Genomic DNA, 19,039 nt, shown 5'->3' with positions numbered 1-19,039 from the left:
ACAGGGAAATTGGGAGAGCATTTGAAAGGCTCACAAGGACTCGCCAACCTCAGTGGGGCAGATGAATTTACGGATGTGTATCCTGTGTGGATCTTAGAGCTGAAGTAATCAGAACTGCTTGCATTAGTAGGGTAAATGGCTGCGAAACAGAGCACGAGAGAGAGATGCTGAAAACCGCCTCAATAAAATATCGACATTCTTGGCCAATATGCACACAGCATTCACTGGCTGCAGAGAACAAGCTTTTCAAATACCTTTTTAAAGGTTGAAATACGCCTTTTATAATGGCTTTATCAAAAGCAATATAAAGTGTCAAACTCATTCCAGTTGCAATTCATTGACTTTAGTGCCGTGGCAATAAAATTTAATTTGACCTGTCGGAGAAGAACAAGTTGTCAGAGGCACAAGTGTTGTCATCTTCAATTTACACTTCCCTTTTACCCTGCGTCTGTAGTTCTCTATCATTGTTAGGACTTTCATATATCCTGATCATTCTCCGACTATATTTGCTAACAGGTTTTTTTAGCTTTCTCATAAGTAGTTTCCATAGCTACAAACTTGGTGTTCACAGAGGGGGGAAAAGGAATTCAGGGTTTTTGATCATTGTTGTATTAAGCAGTTTTTATGTTTCTTCTCCTTGTCTTTCTCATAGCATTACACTCCCGAGCAGTTTAATGGAAGCGCTGCCCAGCTGAATTGTCTGTTATTTTTAAAAGCCAAGCAGGTGCTGAGCTGAATCCTTAAAAAGCACAAGACCAACATCATTAAGCCACTGATGTAGAATAAATGCTGCAGACGTAGGACGTATATTAGTGAGGTTTATATATAGCAACTGGCAGACGAGCTTTTGACTTTTGCACCTAAATAAAACCTGACGTTACCAGCATTCCGCTGGCTTTAGGTAGAGAAAACTCAGTTTTAATCTCTTCTGTCTGCTCTTTCTAGTGTTTTGTTAAAGATGAAATGTAACTTCTAGGGATGGGATTTACGTGTGTTATTTTTCCAGTGCTTAGTTCCACCTCTGCAGTAGAGGTCTCAGGAAAGGTTTGGGCAGAGCAGTGTTTGGCAGCGTGGTAGGACCCTTACCCTGTGCACTGGAGCAGATTTGTTTAGCCAAATAGGAGGTTTCTGAGTGCCTGTTCCTGGCCAGTGTGACTGTCACCACTGTGTCCATGGCCTTGCCTTCTACACTCACAATCCAATTAGCTGCTCCAGAGTAGATGGAGCGGATTAGTGCCCAGCTTTGCTTCCTCCACCCTCTCCCCCACTGTAAAGGGTGTCGAGGCCACAATCGGCTTAAACGTGGGTCCCATGGCACAACGTAACACAGCCTGTGTGGGGCCACCCTGTGTCCCTTTCCAGGTGGAAGGCTTTCCGGGTCTCAGGTAGTTGGGAAGACCTTCCGCAGGCATAGATTTCATTTTGTGTTTGCAAGGAATGTCTGCAGACCCCACTGCCAGCTGCATGAGCAGGGTGCTCCCCGCTTGAACAACCAGTGCCAGCACTGGGGTCACTGATAGAGGCTTGTGGTCTGTTGCCTCCTATGGTATTCCCTCCTGGGAGCATCCTAGGCCCTGGGAGTGGTGCATCTCAAACATCAAACGTAGCGTGGCCGAAGGCATCGGGCCTCTTGACACATCTTGCACATGGAAGCAGAGAAGCCAAGAAGGGGCTGGGAGAAGAGTGCGAGTACAGTACTCTTCCTGCAGTTCCCAAAAGTGCTAGGGTGGTTTAGTCTCTGGAATGGGAGATATACAGGTTGTCACTGTAAGAAGAAAACCAGCAGGGCTTACCTGATCAGTTGGAGCCAGTGAAGATTCTTGGTAAATATTGGTATCAATGGCTATGATGGTATTCTCGTGATTGATTTATATATGTAGATATATATACACATGAAAACGGGGAGGAAAACTCTCAAAAATATAATCAATGTATCTGCCATTACCCGTTCGGATCAGTACTTCTGCAGAGTCTTCAGTGTGTGCCAAAAGTGACTTGTTCTGGTTATCAAGCCATTTATTATTTCCTAAGTAGTTGTAGTGACTTGGCAAGTAAATAAGCAAATGGGACATTGCTTAGACAGCAAACCCAATGATAAGAAATCACTTGGGACATACTCGCAGTGAAAAAAGGTAGAAAAAGAGGATAAAACCTGATAAAAATTGAAACACTTTCCAGCTGTGAAGGTGGTGTCTATGGGTGGGCTCCCTCCATGCCAAGCAGCCGCACTGGGAGTCATAGGGTGATGGGATGCAAGAACCTAATGATGCCCCCTTGACTTCCTCGCTGGTCTTCTTAACCCTAACACGTTTTCTGACGCTTGTTCTAACACTGCAAATCCCTGAGCGGTTTCAAGCTGCCTCCTACACACTCACTTGCTGCCCCTATAGATTATCAGCCTCCGATTATGATGGACCAGCCTCTTACTGGAGTCTGCCACCCGCAGAGTGAATAAAAGCAGCAATGGAAATGTCATACGCAGTCATTTGCTGTGTTCTCTGCCTTCTTCTGAATGCTTTATTATAAAGTTTAAAATGAATATTCAGAAAGCACAGTAGTTCATACAAGTGCATGCATTTTGCATTGTCAATAAAAGGAATCCTGATTAGTATTTATTATGAGAGATAAAAGAGTGTATTCAGTGTGGGCAGCAGAGAGCTTCTCGGTATCTAGACCACTCTGTTGGGACACTGAAGTAATCAGGAAAGCCAAAATGTAGTTCCATTTATCCCACCTTGCCAGCAGTCACGATTCCTGTTGATCCCCACCTTTCGTGTCTTAGAATTCCTGCTCATGTTGAGTGGACCTGCATAAGACTGGAAGTTCTTATCTTACAGCTGAAACATTTTTGGCTTAAGAATCTTACATTTCCATTTCATTTTTGTTTGCAGCTGTTGTGGCTCCGTTTCATCCACAGTCAAGGCTAAAAAGTCCAGAAATCAGAATTACTGTAATAGCACCCATGATTGCAATGTAATTCAATGCCAAGCAACCTGTCATGCTCTGCATTGAAAGATTTCCCCTTATGGTTCATATTTATTCAGCAGGGGAAGGTGTTCTCTGTGTTTGCTGTTATCCTAAAAGCTCTTGACTAGCAGTGTGGCATCTCCCATGCCGTGCTCTGGCCAGAGATGAGAGCTGGTGTATCGTCTCGCTAGTGTATGATAAGCAAGATACAGAGATATATACTGCTGCACCATCCCTGGCAGTGTTCAAGACCAGGTTGAACCTGCTCTAGTGGAAGGTGTCCCTGCCCATAGCAGAGGGTTGGAACTCAATGAGCTTTAACGTCCCTTCCAATCCAAACCAGTCTGGGATTCGATGATGTGGACTAGCAGCCCCATGCTCTTTTTCACTCTGGTTTTCTGCTTCTGAAGCTTGCATGAGAAAGGGCAATTAAATTCATATTTCTAATTTTGGGGGAATATCTTCCTGGACAAGCAGCTTCCAAACCAGTTTTGTTTCCATCAGGAAAATAATAGTTTTGTCATTGATTTCAGTAGAAGAAGGATTTTACCCTCTCCTGCAAACGCACCCAGCTCCGCATAGCTTACTTTTATTACACTTCTTAAAATCAGATCTTCAAACCCAAAGGTTTCTTTAAGCAAGAGAAGCTGTAAATATCACGCGTTAAACGCCTGTGCATTATTAAAAATAATAGGTTGTATTTGTCAAACGGATAATGAGTGGGTTTCTTTCTGGGTCTCAGTATTTTAATGAGTACAGGCAATGTTTGCTACTTATTTGCTTTCAAATTTTACCGAGCAGCTCTGGAGATAATTGTCGAATCTCCAAGTGTGTATCAATATTTCATGAAGTGCTGTTTTCCCTCCGTACGGTCGCGAGTTGGGTCATTACCACTGGGACTGTTATTAACAGCCTGAAGCAAGCCCTGTAAAGGGATTCCACCAAACACTTGCAAGTTTTGCAACTGGAAATATCTGAAGGAAAATTCTAACGGAGGGCTTAGGGGTAAAACAAACACCGTGAACGCCGCTTGGTTTCAGATGTTGCGTGTTAGATCTTGTGTGTGTTTGGAGCCATGCCCGGCACTTGCTACCAATTGGGGTGTAATTTACAGAGATAGGATATCCATCCACGTCATGCTTTGGAAAAAAAAAAAAAGAGAAAATCCACCTTTCTTACTACCAGCAAATTAAATCCTCTTGCATTATTAAAGCTCAGCCTGCTTTTAAACATATTACTGATCGGCATTGATGTTGACTGCTTCGTTTTCTGCTAGTTTTTCATGGTCAGCCTGGTTTTGAGCTGCAGTCCTGGCTGTGTGTTAAGAACTATTGTTCTGGTTTGGAGGTCTGCCACTTCGAAGCGGTTTCCTTCTGCATGTGGTGTTGAATGTTTCTATTTTCTTCATTCCTGATGTTTCAGTTTTATGTGAAATCGTTATATTCCCGTTCTTGTTCTGATTAGGCAACTTACAACGTTTTTGCTTTACTCAGCCTTAAACTGTGATGTGTCAGGCTGGGCTCTGCTCTATCAATGAGCTGCTCTGAATAGCTCACTGAGATGCTCCTTAGAAAAGTAATAACTCAGAAAATGAAAATTATCCATAGATATGGGCCCACTGTGCTCTGATGTAGAAGAGGTGGTGAGAAGCGACACAGGCTGCCCAGGGAGGTTGTGAGTGCTCCATCCCTGGCAGTGTTCAGGGCCAGGTTGGATGAAGCCTTGGGTGCCATGGTTTAGTGTGAGGTGTCCCTGCCCATGGCAGGGGGGTTGGAACTTGATGATCTTGAGGTCCTTTCCAACCCTAACTATTCTATGATTCTGTGACACAGGGGCTTGGAGCAAGCTGCTCCAGTGGAAGGGGTCCCTGCCCGTGGCAGGGGGTGGAACTGGATGAGCTTTAAGGTCCCTTCCAATCCAAACCATTCCGTTCCCTTCTATTCCATGACCTACACACAGTCTGAAGCATTAGCATGAAATCTGAAAGTGTTTAGAGAGCTGAAAGGTGGCTGGAAAGAGCACACAGGTCCCCCGAAACAGAAAAAGTGCTTCAGAGTTAGAAGCGATTAAAGCAGAAAGGGAAATAATCCAAGGCTTTTGCATCTCTGAGAAGGAAAGAGGAGGGGACTTCTAGCTGGAAGTGGTGGAAAGTTATAGAATCATAGAATCATAGACTAGTTAGGGTTGGAAAGGACCTGAAGATCATCCAGTTCCAGCCCCCCTGCCATGGACAGGGACACCTCTCACTAAACTATCCAACACAAGGCTTCATCCAACCTGGCATGGGAGAGTCTCCAGGTGCCCTGGAGAAAAGGACTCTGGGCAAAGGGATGGGATGGGACATGCTGCAGCAGCTGGAGGGGGACCATGCTGCAATGGCAGCAGAGCTGGATTTGCAAGACCTGCAGAGCAGGAGGCAGGGAAGGTGCTCACTTGGCTGCTCCAGCGCAAAGGCACGAACAGTGGTCAGGGACCAATGGCTCTTCCCTGGAGGTGGAGGGATAGGGTCCTGTGGGAAGGGCAGAGCTGGCTGTTTCATAGGGAGGTTTGAAGTTGCAGAAGATGTCAAATATTATCTGTCTATCTATATTTTGGGATAATTTTAAGATTAGAGACTCTATGGGCTACGCAAAGTGATGGAGGTTGCTTGTTAAAGCTAGTGGCAATGTGGATCACGGCAGCAGCTTGAGAAGGAGAAAGAGATATGGCAGTCATGCAATACTGACATGACTGGAGTGTCTGGAGATAGTGAATTTGCTCATGGCTCAATAATATAAAGTTCCAGACCGCAAAAAGATATTTGTCAGAGGCAAGATAGTGCTTGGAGTGAAAAGCAGGTGCTTTGCTGTGTAAAAATCACATTGTAAAGCATTTGCAGCTGTGAGAGGTTTGTACGAGAAAGCCAGAGCAGATGCACTCGACTGTTTTGTTCTTCTAATGCGGTACATGGTAAAGAGGGAGTTTGGGGATTTGGTAGTAAATATGACTTGTAACTTAGTTCTGGGGTTGACCTGCTGGAAAGTAGTGAAGGGGAAAGGGACCTGGGGGTCCTGGTGGATAGGAGGATGACCATGAGCCAGCAATGTGCTCTTGTGGCCAAGAAGGCAAATGGCATCTTAGGGTGCATTAGAAAGGGAGTGGTTAGTAGGTCAAGAGAGGTTCTCCTCCCCCTCTACTCAGCCTTGGTGAGGCCGCATCTGGAATATTGCGTCCAGTTCTGGGCCCCTCTGTTCAAGAAGGACAGGGAATTGCTTGAAGGAGTCCAGCGCAGAGCCACAAAGATGATTAAGGGAGTGGAACATCTCCCTTATGAGGAGAGGCTGAGGGAGCTGGGTCTCTTTAGCTTGCAAAAGAGGAGACTGAGGGGTGACCTCATCAATGTTTACAAATATGTGAAGGGTAGGTGTCAGGATGATGGAGCTGGGTTTTTACAGTGATATCCAGTGATAGGACAAGGGGCAATGGGTGTAAACTGGAGCATAGGAAGTTCCACGTTAACATCAGGAAGAACTTCTTTACTGTAAGAGTGACAGAGCACTGGAACAGGTTGCCCAGGGGGGTTGTGGAGTCTCCTACACTGGAGATATTCAAGGCCCGCCTGGACAAGTTCCTGTGTGATGTACTGTAGGTTACCCTGCTCTTGCAGGGGGGTTGGACTAGATGATCTTTTTAGGTCCCTTCCAACCCTTGGGATTCTGTGATTCTGTGAAACTGAGCTTTTCTCTCTTGGTAGTTGTTTCATGGTAGTAGATGGGCTTAGGCCTGGGAAATACAAAGGGAATTCCCATCCCACCATGGCTTCTGTCTTCGGTACAAGGGAGGGACTGGCCAAGCAGAGGCTGGAGATAACACGTAACCACAGTGTTATATCTTTACTAGGAAAGAGAGGTGCTGAGAAAGCAAACCTGATGATTTAGTACCCATCCATTGCAGCTTGCTGGGGGCTGAGGCAGGGAGAGGATCAGTGGAGAGGAAGACTGGTCTTTCACAGTCGCGAAGAAGGCAAGCGTATCGGCAGAGACATATGGAAAGCAGATCTCACAGAAGGATGGGGAGAAACAACATTGGCTCCTCTGAAGCTCGGTGCTCGAGAGGTTTTGCACAGAGCAGATTCGTGTTACGCAACCAGTTTATGGTACGGGAAGTTGCAGAGCACTTAGTGAGAGCCAAAGGAGGTGCTCCGCCATTCTCCCAGGGGAGCAGCGAGCTGCTCTTGCTCCAGGAAGGAAGAGGCGTTAGATGCCAGTAAGGAAGAATGCTGCTTTAACTCCTTCTGAAAAAGCCTCTCAGGCTCCGGGGCAGCAGCTGGACTCGGGAAGATAAGCAGTTTGCAATGCAATTCCTGTCTTGCTGTGGTGGTTTTGTGGGTTGGTCATGGATTGCCTGTGCCAAGAGCACATGATTCCTCTCCGCGATGTCATGGGAAGAATCTGGCCATGCTCTGCATAAGGGGACGGTTTCCTGGGGAATCTCCAATTTCCTTTACTCCCACTCTGGGAAGTTATTAAGCACACTGAGTTAAAATGCTGCTTACCTATTTGTTTGCTTAATCCACTCATAAGGCACGTAGCCAAAGCACCGAGGTACTGAATGAGAAGTACAGGCTAAGAAATGCCGGGCTGCAAGCACTGCTGAGCGTAGGCAGGGCTGGAAGCTGCCCTGCAGAGTCAAAGGGGGTAGCTTTCCTTCAGTGCAAACACATCTGGAGAAGTGGGAGAGGAAGGAAGGAGGTAGGAGAGCAGAAGAAAGGGGAAAATACTGGAATCAGCAACAGTGAGCCAACCAACATACCGCAGCAGGACAGCCAGTGCCCTAAAGGTAGCCAGTTGCTAGGGAAGCATTCCATGCTTGGTAAGGACACTGCCGGTAACAGTCACAAAACGTTCGTGCTTTGAGTTTTTGGTGCACTCCTCCTCTCAAGTTGGTGTAGTTACGTGCTTTGTTTGCCTCTAGCTTGTACCCTTCGTGGTGTTGGAAATGCTCTGGCTCCATCCAAGTACCGCAGTGCCGTGTTTGGGAAGTGGATTGTGAACCCTTGGGGCCTGAGCAGTGATTTTCAATCACAGTTTGGCAAAAGAGTGAGTTTAAATCGTGGGGTTTTAGAAGAACCTGCTCCCCAGATCCAGGATTTCACTCCACTTTGTTTAATTGTCTTGTAAACAGAGTGTGTAACCTGTGCTTTGCTGCTTTGCATCAAGCCACACAGAGCCCCTGGGTGTCAGCTGTAAGGTAATCTTGCAGGTCTCCTGGGGTGATGACAATACCCCTGTTGTAGAGGTGTGTGGGGCTGCAGACTTCCTTGTCCACTTTGGGATGATGCTTTTTCATCTCCTAAATGGAATAGGGTTGTGAGTGTGTCTTCTGAGGTTTGCCTTTTGGAGCCACGCTCCAAAAACTCAGCCTTGCTCCTGCCATCCCTCTCCAGTCACTTGGAGCCATGCTCCTGAGCCTCCCTAACATCAGACACCCGTGGTTCATTTCATTCTGGCAGCTGGCTTGAAGCAGAAGAACACAAACACCCTGTGCTTGTCACACAGCGTGGCAACCCATCACAGCGAGCAGTGTGTGCAGCCTTGGGAGGCCACAGCTTCATGTTCAGATACAGCAAATGCATCTCAAGTGCACCGCTGGAAACAGTCCATGACCCGTATTTCTCCTTGGTCAGTCTTGTGCATAGCAGAGGCTATGCTGGTTTGCTGCTGCAGCCAGGAGGTGTTTCCTCCTGCTGCCTTCCTGGTCTCCCCGGATGCATGGCCCAGCTGGCTCTCCCCTGGGAATGCTGTTTTGGCACCAGTGGTTTGAATTTCCATACTGGGATGCTCAATCGACTTGGCACAAGCAGGTATCAGCTTCTTTCTGGTCACAGGCATCAGGTGCTGCTTGGATTGGCAGTCCTGCATACAACCAGCATGGGGGAAAGCTGTAGTTTACGTGTTGTTTTCTTCACTTTTCTGTACAGTTATCCATCTCTCTGTCAGGATGTTGGGATGGAGCAACCTGCTCTAGTGGCAAGTGTCCCTGCCTATGGAAGGGGGTTGGAACTGGATAAGCTTTAAGGTGCCTTCCAACCCAAACCGTTCCTTGATTCTGTGATGTGCTGGCTTGAGAGAAGTGCATGGGCTGAGTATCTCTTCTTAGAGGTTTGCTTTCAGGATGGGATCTGGTCTGCTGTTTAAGAAAGCACAACCTTCCTGGTTGGTGCTTTCTGTTTGCCATGTAGCTTGCTAGTTCTACAGCAGCACCCAGGCTCTCCATGAGGACAGCTGGGCAAACCTCGACAGCAAGTGAGCGTCAAGGTGATGGTTTCCAAGGCTTCCTTACAGTTGGTCACACAAATGTCTGTTCCCCCAGGTGCCAGAGCAGGGCAAGGGGCTGAGAGCAACACTGCTGCTGTATTGATGGGGATTCTTGGATGCTGTTGAATCATCGAATCATCATAGAATCATAGAATGGGGGGGAGGAGGGGGGAGAAAGGACCTTAAAGCTCATCCAGCTCCAGCCCCTGCCACGGGCAGGGACCCCTTCCACTGGAGCAGCTTGCTCCAAGCCCCTGTGTCCAACCTGGCCTTGGGCACTGCCAGGGATGGGGCAGCCACATTCTCTGGATTAACTGATGCTCTCACAGACCACGCTGTGTAGCTGCAGCCCATGATGTTGAGTGCTTAGCTGTATTTATTAGGGATTTCTGGGAGATAGAGTGACAGCTTGTCAAAACCAGACAGCAGTTCTATATTTGACATCTTGAGGTCACAAACTGTCAGTTCCTTGATGTTTTACGGTGTCTTAAATCGCCTGGAGAGTGTTTTGAGCCTTGTCAAAATGAATTAATTAAGGCCAAGTCATATTTACAAGCTTGTACTGCTCTGATTCAGCAGCAAGACCACACTTGATTTGCAGTCTAATACTTACAAGCGATTGTGGAGGATCTGGGGGGCTGATAGAGCCGGTTGCTGCTTCCTCCAGAGCTGCATGTGCACCAGTTATTACTTGCTCTTTGCTTTGGTTGTCTGCAGCATTGTTTTCCTCCTCCTTATGAGCGCAGCCAACTTTCTAATTAAGGAAACCACTCTGCAGCCATTGCGGCTGTTCCTTTGAGTTCTTTGTCCGTACCAAAGTTTCCATCTCCCCAAAAGATTTTTAAGTCATTCTTTACTACAGCTGAAGGAAGATAAGAGCTTTGGCTTAGGGCAGGTTCTTCCTTTAACTTGGTTAAGAAGCAGGAGCGCCGCATTAAGCACCGCTGTGTGCAGCATATTCACTTTGTAAGAGCCTCAAATGCACCCCTGGCTATGACAAATACAGCCGAGGTTGTTTTTCTATTGGATTCTTCTATGAAGAAAAAAAAAGTTATGAGAAATAAATATCACTGTGTGCTGGGCTTTACTGCTTACTGGGCTTTGAGCCTGGAAGGATTTAAAAGTCATCATGCTCCAAGTTGTAGCGAGAAAGAGGAGGTGGAGGCTTGCTCCAGCCAGCTGTTGTGATTTGGGAAAAGGCTTGTTCTGACCAATGGAAACGAGACCAGGACTGAGACAGGGAGGCAGCCAGGGCCAGCACAGCTACACCCAGTGAGATTAAGTCCAAATTAGAAACTCTGCTTGCAGGGGTTTATCTTTTCCTTTATATTGTGGCGCTAATAAATGCAAATCTTTTTTTATCTTAGTTGTTATCCTCTCTTGTATCTTTTGCTAATGGGCATTGTCCTTAGCTCAGCCTGCACTGATAACTGTAGGAAGAGGATGGAGACATTCACATGCATTACTGTGCTGAGCTAAAGTACCTGGGTGTGCGAGGAAAGGATATGGGCACTTCCCAATGTCTGTGTGCCAGCTCCTCCTGTCAGCCTTGAGCTGGGCGTGGGTCCAGAAGACAATGCCGTGTTAATGCATCACAGTTCAGTGCTTTTGGTACTTCACAGCAAAGCACAATAACTTTTTTTTCTGGTTTCGTTTCTGAAGTACACAAAATTGAGAACATATGCACCACATCAGGGTTAATTGCTCTTGCCAGTCATCCCAAAGGAAAGGCCTGGATCAGGCCCGGTCACTCATCCAGTAGGAAGTCTTCACGTCTCCTACTCTACCTTTGCATCCCTAGTAACAGCAGCACCTTCAACCTTTGCTGTAGGTTAAAATGGACTGCAAAGACCTACCCATTCACATCTGGTCACTGTGGTGGTTCACAGCTCTTTGAGAAAAGCAGCATTTGTTGCAGTACCATTAGAGAATCCTTGCATTGATAAAACTGGGTGCATGGAAGAATGGTGATGGGAGCATCCAGCATAGAGGAGGATTTGCCCAGAGCCTGCTCATCACCAGGGTGGACCAGGATGCTGGGCAGGAGCGTCCTGGAGTTCAGCTGTCCTGCTGGCGTAGGACCATTTCAAGGCCAAGTTGGACAGGGCTCGGAGCAACCTGGTCTAGTGGAAGCCCATGGCAAGGGGGTGGAACCAGGTGATCTTTGAGGTCCTTGCCAACCCAAACTGTTCTAGGATTCTGCGAGTGTGGGAGAGCACACCCAGCAGATGCACACGTGGTGTTGGGACATGTGGGAATACAGCCGCAGCCCTGCCTGGCCAGATGGCTCCATAGAAAGTTAAGCAGCCAAGACGCTGCCCAATTTGCTCCCTTTGCCCAGCATTCCTGCACAACGTGGTTTCACTGTGGAGGGCCACTGTGGCCTGGTGTTCAGCTGGAGTTGGGCTCTCCATCCCGGTAGACCTGCTTTACATCCTAGATAAGGCCCATATGGAAGGGAGCTCTCTACTAGCCAAAATAAAGACACTCAGCAATCTGCCAGAGCCGGTTAAAGCATGTAGTCTGTTACAGGCAGAATGAAATACAGTTTGGGGTAGAGGATACAAAATACATTTGCAAGGCATCTGAGCCTAATGCTGAGACATTCTTTCTTTCAACATTGCTGTTGCCAAGAGCTTCTCTTGTGCTCAGACCAAAACTATTTTGGGTGGAACATTTGCTCCCTACTTTCTAGCAAGCCTGGTTGCAGGAATGAAGAATGGATTCTTTTCACTGGCCGCAGCTGGTTTGAATGATCCCCACACTGAACCCATTGACTCCCCATGTGAATCTCAAGGAAGCAGCAACTGGTTTCTTCTTTATGTGCCCGAGAGGGGCAGAAACAGTGAAGGAGCCTCAAGTCAGCAGAATTCTTCAATCCAAGCACAGGGCAAGGGATCCTGGTGCAGTCACTGGACCAAATGCTGGCACCAAGCATGGGTCATCAACTCAGTCCAAAGGAAGGACGCAGAAGTTGTGTTTCTGTTGCGGGTGTCTGTGCAACATCCCCTTCAACGCTTCCTTCAAGGCCCCTGGAGAGCACAGCAGCATGGTTTGTTACAGAAGATCCATCATGTTCATTCAGTGAGAGCTTGAAGAGGAGTCCTTCAAGAATGGTGACCCTGGCATTATATGCAAAGCAAATGAACAGAAATATCTTGAAACCCATCAATGTCACTTGGCTAGACCTTGAACAAGGCCTTGAGAGGGATCAGCACCTTTCTCAAGGTCTGCTTCTTCCAAGGAGCAACGATATAGCTTGTTTCAGAAAACTCAGGAAACCATTTCCAGACCCTGTGACTGAGCTCTGTCCTTCTTGTAGGTCACCTCTCTGTTGAGAGCAACTTCTAACAAGTTTCTGCAGAAGAATCTCTTTTGCCTTCTGAAGGAAGAGGATTTCAGGGAAACAAATGGGCACAGGATTTGTCTGCTTGCAGAGAGAGGACAGGACAAGGAATCTGACCTATTTGTTGGGCTGAGAATGAAGGAGAGATTTGGGAAAAGCCTTGCTGAAAGTATTGCCACGAAATGGAAAGGAGGTTGGGGCTTACTTATGAACCCACCTCTATATTCTTAAGGAAGTCAGCTGGCCAAACGTTATGGATTCTTTCACAATATTGAGTTTTCTTTGTTCTATCAAAGGTATTAATTAGAGGAATAGATTACACTGAGTACTGCACAGTTTACCTCTTGGGTATTTGTGGAATGAACCATGAAAACACAGACGTATTTGTGTGTGAAACTGTAAAATGCTCATTTAACTGGCTTTCTTGATGAGAACCGTGTCTTACTTCACCTCTCTGCCACATAGCCTGTACTTCTTGATTGGAGCCAGTGGGGTGGTTTCATGTCAGTGGTATCTAATGTGCGAGAGGCTGTGGGATCCCCTGGGACACAGGCTCTGTGTAGGATCGGTGTTGCTGCAGGAGCCTTGTTCTTCAAGATCCCAGGCAGTTTTCTCAGCGCACTCGGTTCATTTGATGTTCTATCTATTTGATATTCCATTCTATTTTGATATTCTATCTATTTGATATTCCATTCTATGGTTTTATTATACGTCGTGTAATCTGTATGATGTAACCAAGTATATAAACAAGTAGGCAGGGGTTTGATGTGCCAGCATCCCTCTTTGTAACTGCTTTCTACTGCAAGGCAGGAAACTTTGTCAACTTTCTGAAACTTCAGTGCAAATCTCTCCCTTTCCCTTTCCTACCTCATTCCCAAGGAAGAAATGAAATCTGATTGCTTCATTCTGCCATACCTCACTCCTCAGTGGGTTTGTGGCACAGTTTTTAAGCTAGAATAGTCATTAATTGAGAATAACCATAGGGTACACAACTACAGGTTTTAGGTTAATAGGTGGGGGTTTATGGAACTGATAAAATAGAGAAAACTGTTAGGGGTAAACAGCTTACCGCAGTGATACCATCCAGTGTGATTTACAGCTTTATAACTGTAGGCAAATCTGAATTATTCTTCACTCTCTTCAGTATACGTTATTAGATAAACCTATGGCCTGTGCTTACCTACATCGGCACTGATTTTCCTTTCTGTGATAGTGAAGAGACATAAAAATGAAGACATTTTCACCCATTATAGTTAACGTGGTTTCGGGAGCAGTCACTTTCTCTACAATTTGGATGTTATTTGTCTCTTGATGCGCTGGAGGTGTCTGTAGGAAATGCCTCCCACCAGCCATTGGAGTTTCACTCTAGCTATCCTGTGCACGCACAAGAAAATAAGGCACCTAAAATATGATGACTCCTGGCCAAAATACCAGCTCATGAAAAACAGGTAGAAAATATAGAATCATAGAATAGTTCGGGTTGGAAGGGACCTCCAGATCATCCAGTTCCAACCCCCCTGCCATATATGGATCCTTGAAGGCGTACTTTATTCCTATGGCAGGGGGGTTGGAACTACATGGTCTTTAAGGTCTCTTCCAACCCAAACCATTCTAGGATTTTATGATTTCAGCACCCTCATCTCCCTCCTTCAGCTCGTGTTGCAGTGCTGAGGGTACCCCTATGAGACAAGCCATGCATCAGAGCTGGGAAAGGCAAGGGCAGGGCAGCCCAGTGCTTTGGTAAGGTCCTTCATGCTCTGCATTGTGACCAAATGGATGTGGTGAACTTTGGGGGCTGCTGGAGCACAGCCTGGAGCCAGGACAATCTGGGGCTGCAGTGCTTCAGCCGCTTCCCAAGGCAGTGGGGGGTAGGAAACAGGCACCAGGGGGGTGATCAGAGACCTCCATGGGGCCCTGTGTGTCTGAGGAGAGGTCGGTGTTGAACTGCTGCAGCATGGGAATAGCTTGTTGTTCTTGGACTGAGAAGTAAGAATCTGCCAGGGCGTTATCTAGATTAATGAAGATGAAATGTGCTGTATAAATACATCAGCAGCGTGATCGTGCCGTTATCCCGTTATCCCTTGGGCTACTCTGGCTCGCAAGGAGAAAAGGTTGATTTGTATTTGTAGATGATTTTGCTTGCGCTGCCAATGTTCATTTTTGTTGCAGTACGAAACACAGGGTGTGCGCATTTGCTTTGCTCGAAGAAGTAGCAGATTAGTAAAGATTTCTCTCGATTTAGCTCAAATAGCTCTGTTTTAAGATAAGTTTTTCATCTATCATGATTTGTGAGGGATAGCAGTGCTATTTCAAACACTGATGATAAATTAGGGGAGTTCTAATCTCTATTATTCAAGGAACTGTGCAATATTTGGACATTGAGCGTGGTTTCCATAAACCAGAAAGCTCTTGCGTGCGGCTGACTGGGCTCAGTGCCCTCCAGCTGGTGTGGGAGAGGTGGAGATGAAGCAGCTACAAGGGTAGGATTTGCAAACCTACATGAGTTTAACCCAGCCATGACTCGAGCCCACCCTGCACACACAGGAAAAACCCAGGCAGAAACCCTCAACGGGCTGATCATCACTTGTGCTGACACGTTCGGTGTCTCAGGGTGAGTAGAGGCACTTTTGGTATCAAAAAGTTAGTGATGGTGTTCAGTTGGTGTTGCTTGGTCTGCTGTCTTAGTTTAAGATGTGAAATGCGTGGCTGTGGATTGTCAGAGGAGGATGCTTCTGGGGTCAGGGATGAGCACAAATGTTAAGTATGTTCTTTCCTTTCCTAGTGTGTGTTATTCATCCAGGGCCCAAGAACAGCTGGAAAGCTCTGAAAAGGTTTCTTTCAACCTTCCAAAACCCTTTGAGAAGACCAGGGAGGTGAGATGGAGTATCTGCAGGCACTGCTGCTTCCATCTCTGGTCATATTCAGAGGTTGCTTTCACTGTAGCAAAAGTAACCAAGTCTCTAAAGTTGTATGTTCCAGGTTTGTTCAGCCTGGAGAAGAGAAGGCTCCTGAAGGGGAGACCTGAGAGCAGCTCCAGTGCCTGAAGGGGCTGCAGGGAACCTGGAGAGGGGCTTGGGACAAGGGCCTGTAGGGCCAGGCCAAGGGGAATGGCTTGAACCTGCCCGAGGGGAGACTGAGCTGAGCTCTTAGGCAGAAGCTCTTCCCTGTGAGGGTGCTGAGGCGCTGGCACAGGGTGCCCAGAGAAGCTGTGGCTGCCCCATCCCTGGCAGTGCTCAAGGCCAGGTTGGACACAGGGGCTTGGAGCAAGCTGCTCCAGTGGAAGGGGTCCCTGCCCGTGGCAGGGGTTGGAGCTGGATGAGCTTTAAGGGCCCTTCCAACACAAACCAGGCTGGGATTCTGTGATCGGAGATCTTCTTGGAGGAGCTTTGGGCTGTTCCAGCATCATTCATGTCCAGAGGCTGTCACGGTGGTGATGTATCAGAAGAGGTGCATGGAGGCAGAGAGCCCCCAGACCTGCAGCCCATGTTTTGCAGCAAGGCAGGAATGCCAGTGGCCAGGAAAAGCCTGATAAATGGGGAAAAGAGAGAACATGAAAGTTAATCATTAAACTTTACCTGTTATCTTTATTCAGCCAGGAAAACTGAAGCTAGGCAAGGTTTGCAGGGAGAGATAATATCTTTTATTAGACCAACTTGTATAGTTAGGAAAACACACGTGCTTTCGAGACCATGTGCTTTGCTTCAGATCTTCACAATTGCACATTACAGGAAAAACAAAATTCATTTAATTTTCAAAAGGTTTAATGGATATTTGAAAGAACTGAATTTAAAAGCAGCTCACAAAAAAACTTATCTCCCTTGGTTTAATTTGATTTGGACATGTGAAGAAAGATTTCATACCCCTGAATTATAATAGGCTTTATTTCTGGCTTGAAGTTTACTGGTAGAAACCCCACAGCTCTATACATGGAGTCATAGGGATGCTGGGGAGGGACTCTTCATCAGGGACTGTAGTGACAGGACAAGGGGTAACGGGTTCAAACTGAAACAGGGGAAGTTTAGATTCGATCTAAGGAGGAAATTCTTTCCTGTGAGGGTGGTGAGGCACTGGAATGGGTTGCCCAGGGAGGTTGTGAGTGCTCCATCCCTGGCAGTGTTCAAGGCCAGGTTGGATGAAGCCTTGTGTGGGATGGTTTAGTGTGAGGTGTCCCTGCCCATGGCAGGGGGGTTGGAACTGGATGATCTTGAGGTCCTTTCCAACCCTAACTATTCTATGATTCTATGATTCTATAGTTTCTATACACAGCCTCAAAAGTGTGTTCTGTGTAAGTATCTGTAAGTGTATGGACACACTCTTACACCTACAATGCCCTTTTGCAACTCCAAGATGCTCTTAGCGCCCAGTAACTATTAGTAAGCAGCCAGTAAGGCTCTATAGATGTACAGAGTCAGGAGGTTTTAAAAGGGGGAGTTGGAAATAGAGCATTCTCTGCCCTCCCTGGCTCCCTTTTCCCTCAGTCTAAAAAACCCTCATGATTAAATGATAATATTCTAAGATTTGGGAGTTTGTTAGCCACCAGTGTATTGTTATTAATCCATGTACTTCCTATGCTGTAGGAGATAAGATGCTATTATTAATCACATTTCCAGTGGGAGGTTTTGTACGTTCACCCTGACCTCATGGAACCTTTCCAGTTTTGTGTTGAGTGTTTCTTTTTCTTCTTCCCAGAGTGCTTTTTTTGCCCTCTTTATTTCAGTTTTTGATAGCCTTCTGCACCATCCAATGCACCCATTTAAAAGTCCCTCAATCTAGTTTAGCCTCAGCTGTATTAATGCATGGCTCCAGGGCACAAACAGCTAAAAAGGGCTGTATTATGTGGCATCTCTCAAATCTGTTTTCAGAGCAGTTGGATAAAGATCGAGGTGTTCTGGGGGGTTATGGGTAGGGGTTGTTTTCCCGGCTGAATGGCTCAAAAGATGTCAGGGCAAGAGATGCTGGTGCTGCCCCTCTACTCTGCTCTTGTGAGACCTCACCTGGAGCATTGTGTGCAGTTCTGGGGTCCTCAACATAAAAAGGACATGGAACTGTTGGAACAAGTCCAGAGGAGGCCACGGGGATGCTCAGGGACTGGAGCACCTCCCGTATGAAGACAGGCTGAGGGAGTTGGGGCTGTTCAGCCTGGAGAAGAGAAGGCTGCGTGGGGACCTCAGAGCAGCCTTCCAGTACCTGAAGGGGGCCTATAGGGATGCTGGGGAGGGACTCTTCGTCAGGGACTGTAGTGACAGGACAAGGGGTAACGGGTTCAAACTTAAACAGGGGAGGTTTAGATTGGATCTAAGGAGGAAATTCTTTCCTGTAAGGGTGGTGAGGCACTGGAATGGGTTGCCCAGGGAGGTTGTGAGTGCTCCATCCCTGGCGGTGTTCAAGGCCAGCTTGGACAGAGCCTTGGGTGGGGTGGTTTAGTGTGAGGTGTCCCTGCCCATGGCAGGGGGGTTGGAACTGGATGATCTTGAGGTCCTTTCCAACCCGAACTACTCTGTGATTCTATGATTCTATCCCCACATCACCCCATTCCCATTGAACCCTCCAGCAGAGCATGCTTCTCTGGGAAGGTGGCTGCAAGCACAGTGTGGGATCCTTCTTCATTTTACTGATATATGTGGGGAGACAGCTCTACAACAACATTAGCAATAATACAGTATATTAGCTAAGGAACATGGGTTGAAGCAGGAGTTTCTTTTCCATACTTTCCCCAGAGCATTGCATCTTCTTAATGTAGTCATGACCAGTAAATCCTGCCTGAGGTAGAACCAGTCTTTTCCAATAAAATTCCCAGACATTTGGGGTCTGTAGGATTCAGTAAGTACAACCCAAGGGGAAGGCTGGAGCCAGCTGGTTGCTCCCCAGCACTGCCATTGCCTGCAGGGCCATGCCCAAGCAGAGCTGCTGGTCCAGAGTGTCCAGGGGATGATGCTCCTGGATGATCTCCTTTGCTTATTGCCCTCTATAGCTGGGAAAACCCACAAGCTGGGCAGTTATAAACTGTTCCTCCAAAGGGTGAAATCAATTCTCATGCCCATTTTTCCTGCGCTGTGTGGTGCAGTCGTCATCTTTATCTCCCACAACAGTGCGCCTTCTTGCCTAGCAAATAACTGATGATGTGCCTTGAGGGGATATCAGCCTGATCCAAGAAAGCGTTTCCATTAAGGACAGCACACACTGAAGTATGTGCTAAGCTGAAGTGTCGTGCTTGAGGGTTGTCCTCAACCGTGGTGGGTTTCCTGGTGACTTCCTTGGGGTGAGAGCGGAAAGGCCAGGAGCTGATGAGTTTGGGAATGGTCACCCTGCCTTTGGGGAGTACTCGGGGCCATGGAAGTAGTGGAGTGCGGTGTGTTTGCTACCCCTGGGAGAGCAGGTGAGCTTTGGTGGTTGCTGCCAAGCCCAAAGCTTTGTTTGCTGTGTTTTGATG

The 19,039-nt window shown here is 47.1% G+C and overlaps 1 protein-coding gene across 4 annotated transcripts in view; it reads left to right on the top strand.

Annotated features, from left to right (window-relative positions):
- CTBP2 (C-terminal binding protein 2) overlaps positions 1-19,039 on the top strand; it is a 145,133-nt gene that overhangs the window by 101,615 nt on the left and 24,479 nt on the right. The window contains exon 1 of one of the 4 annotated variants that reach the window (XM_065672455.1): positions 15,117-15,220. The exons of the other annotated variants lie outside the window; for them this stretch is intronic. The gene's annotated coding sequence lies outside the window, so the exon portion shown is untranslated. Of the gene's footprint in view, positions 1-15,116; positions 15,221-19,039 lie in introns of those variants that run through there. 4 annotated transcript variants of the gene reach the window in all.

The sequence above is a fragment of the Lathamus discolor genome, chromosome 3, assembly GCF_037157495.1.
Source record: "Lathamus discolor isolate bLatDis1 chromosome 3, bLatDis1.hap1, whole genome shotgun sequence".
Lineage (NCBI taxonomy): Eukaryota > Metazoa > Chordata > Aves > Psittaciformes > Psittacidae > Lathamus > Lathamus discolor.
Note: the sequence above shows the minus strand (reverse complement) of the source record. Positions and strands in the feature narration are given on the sequence as shown.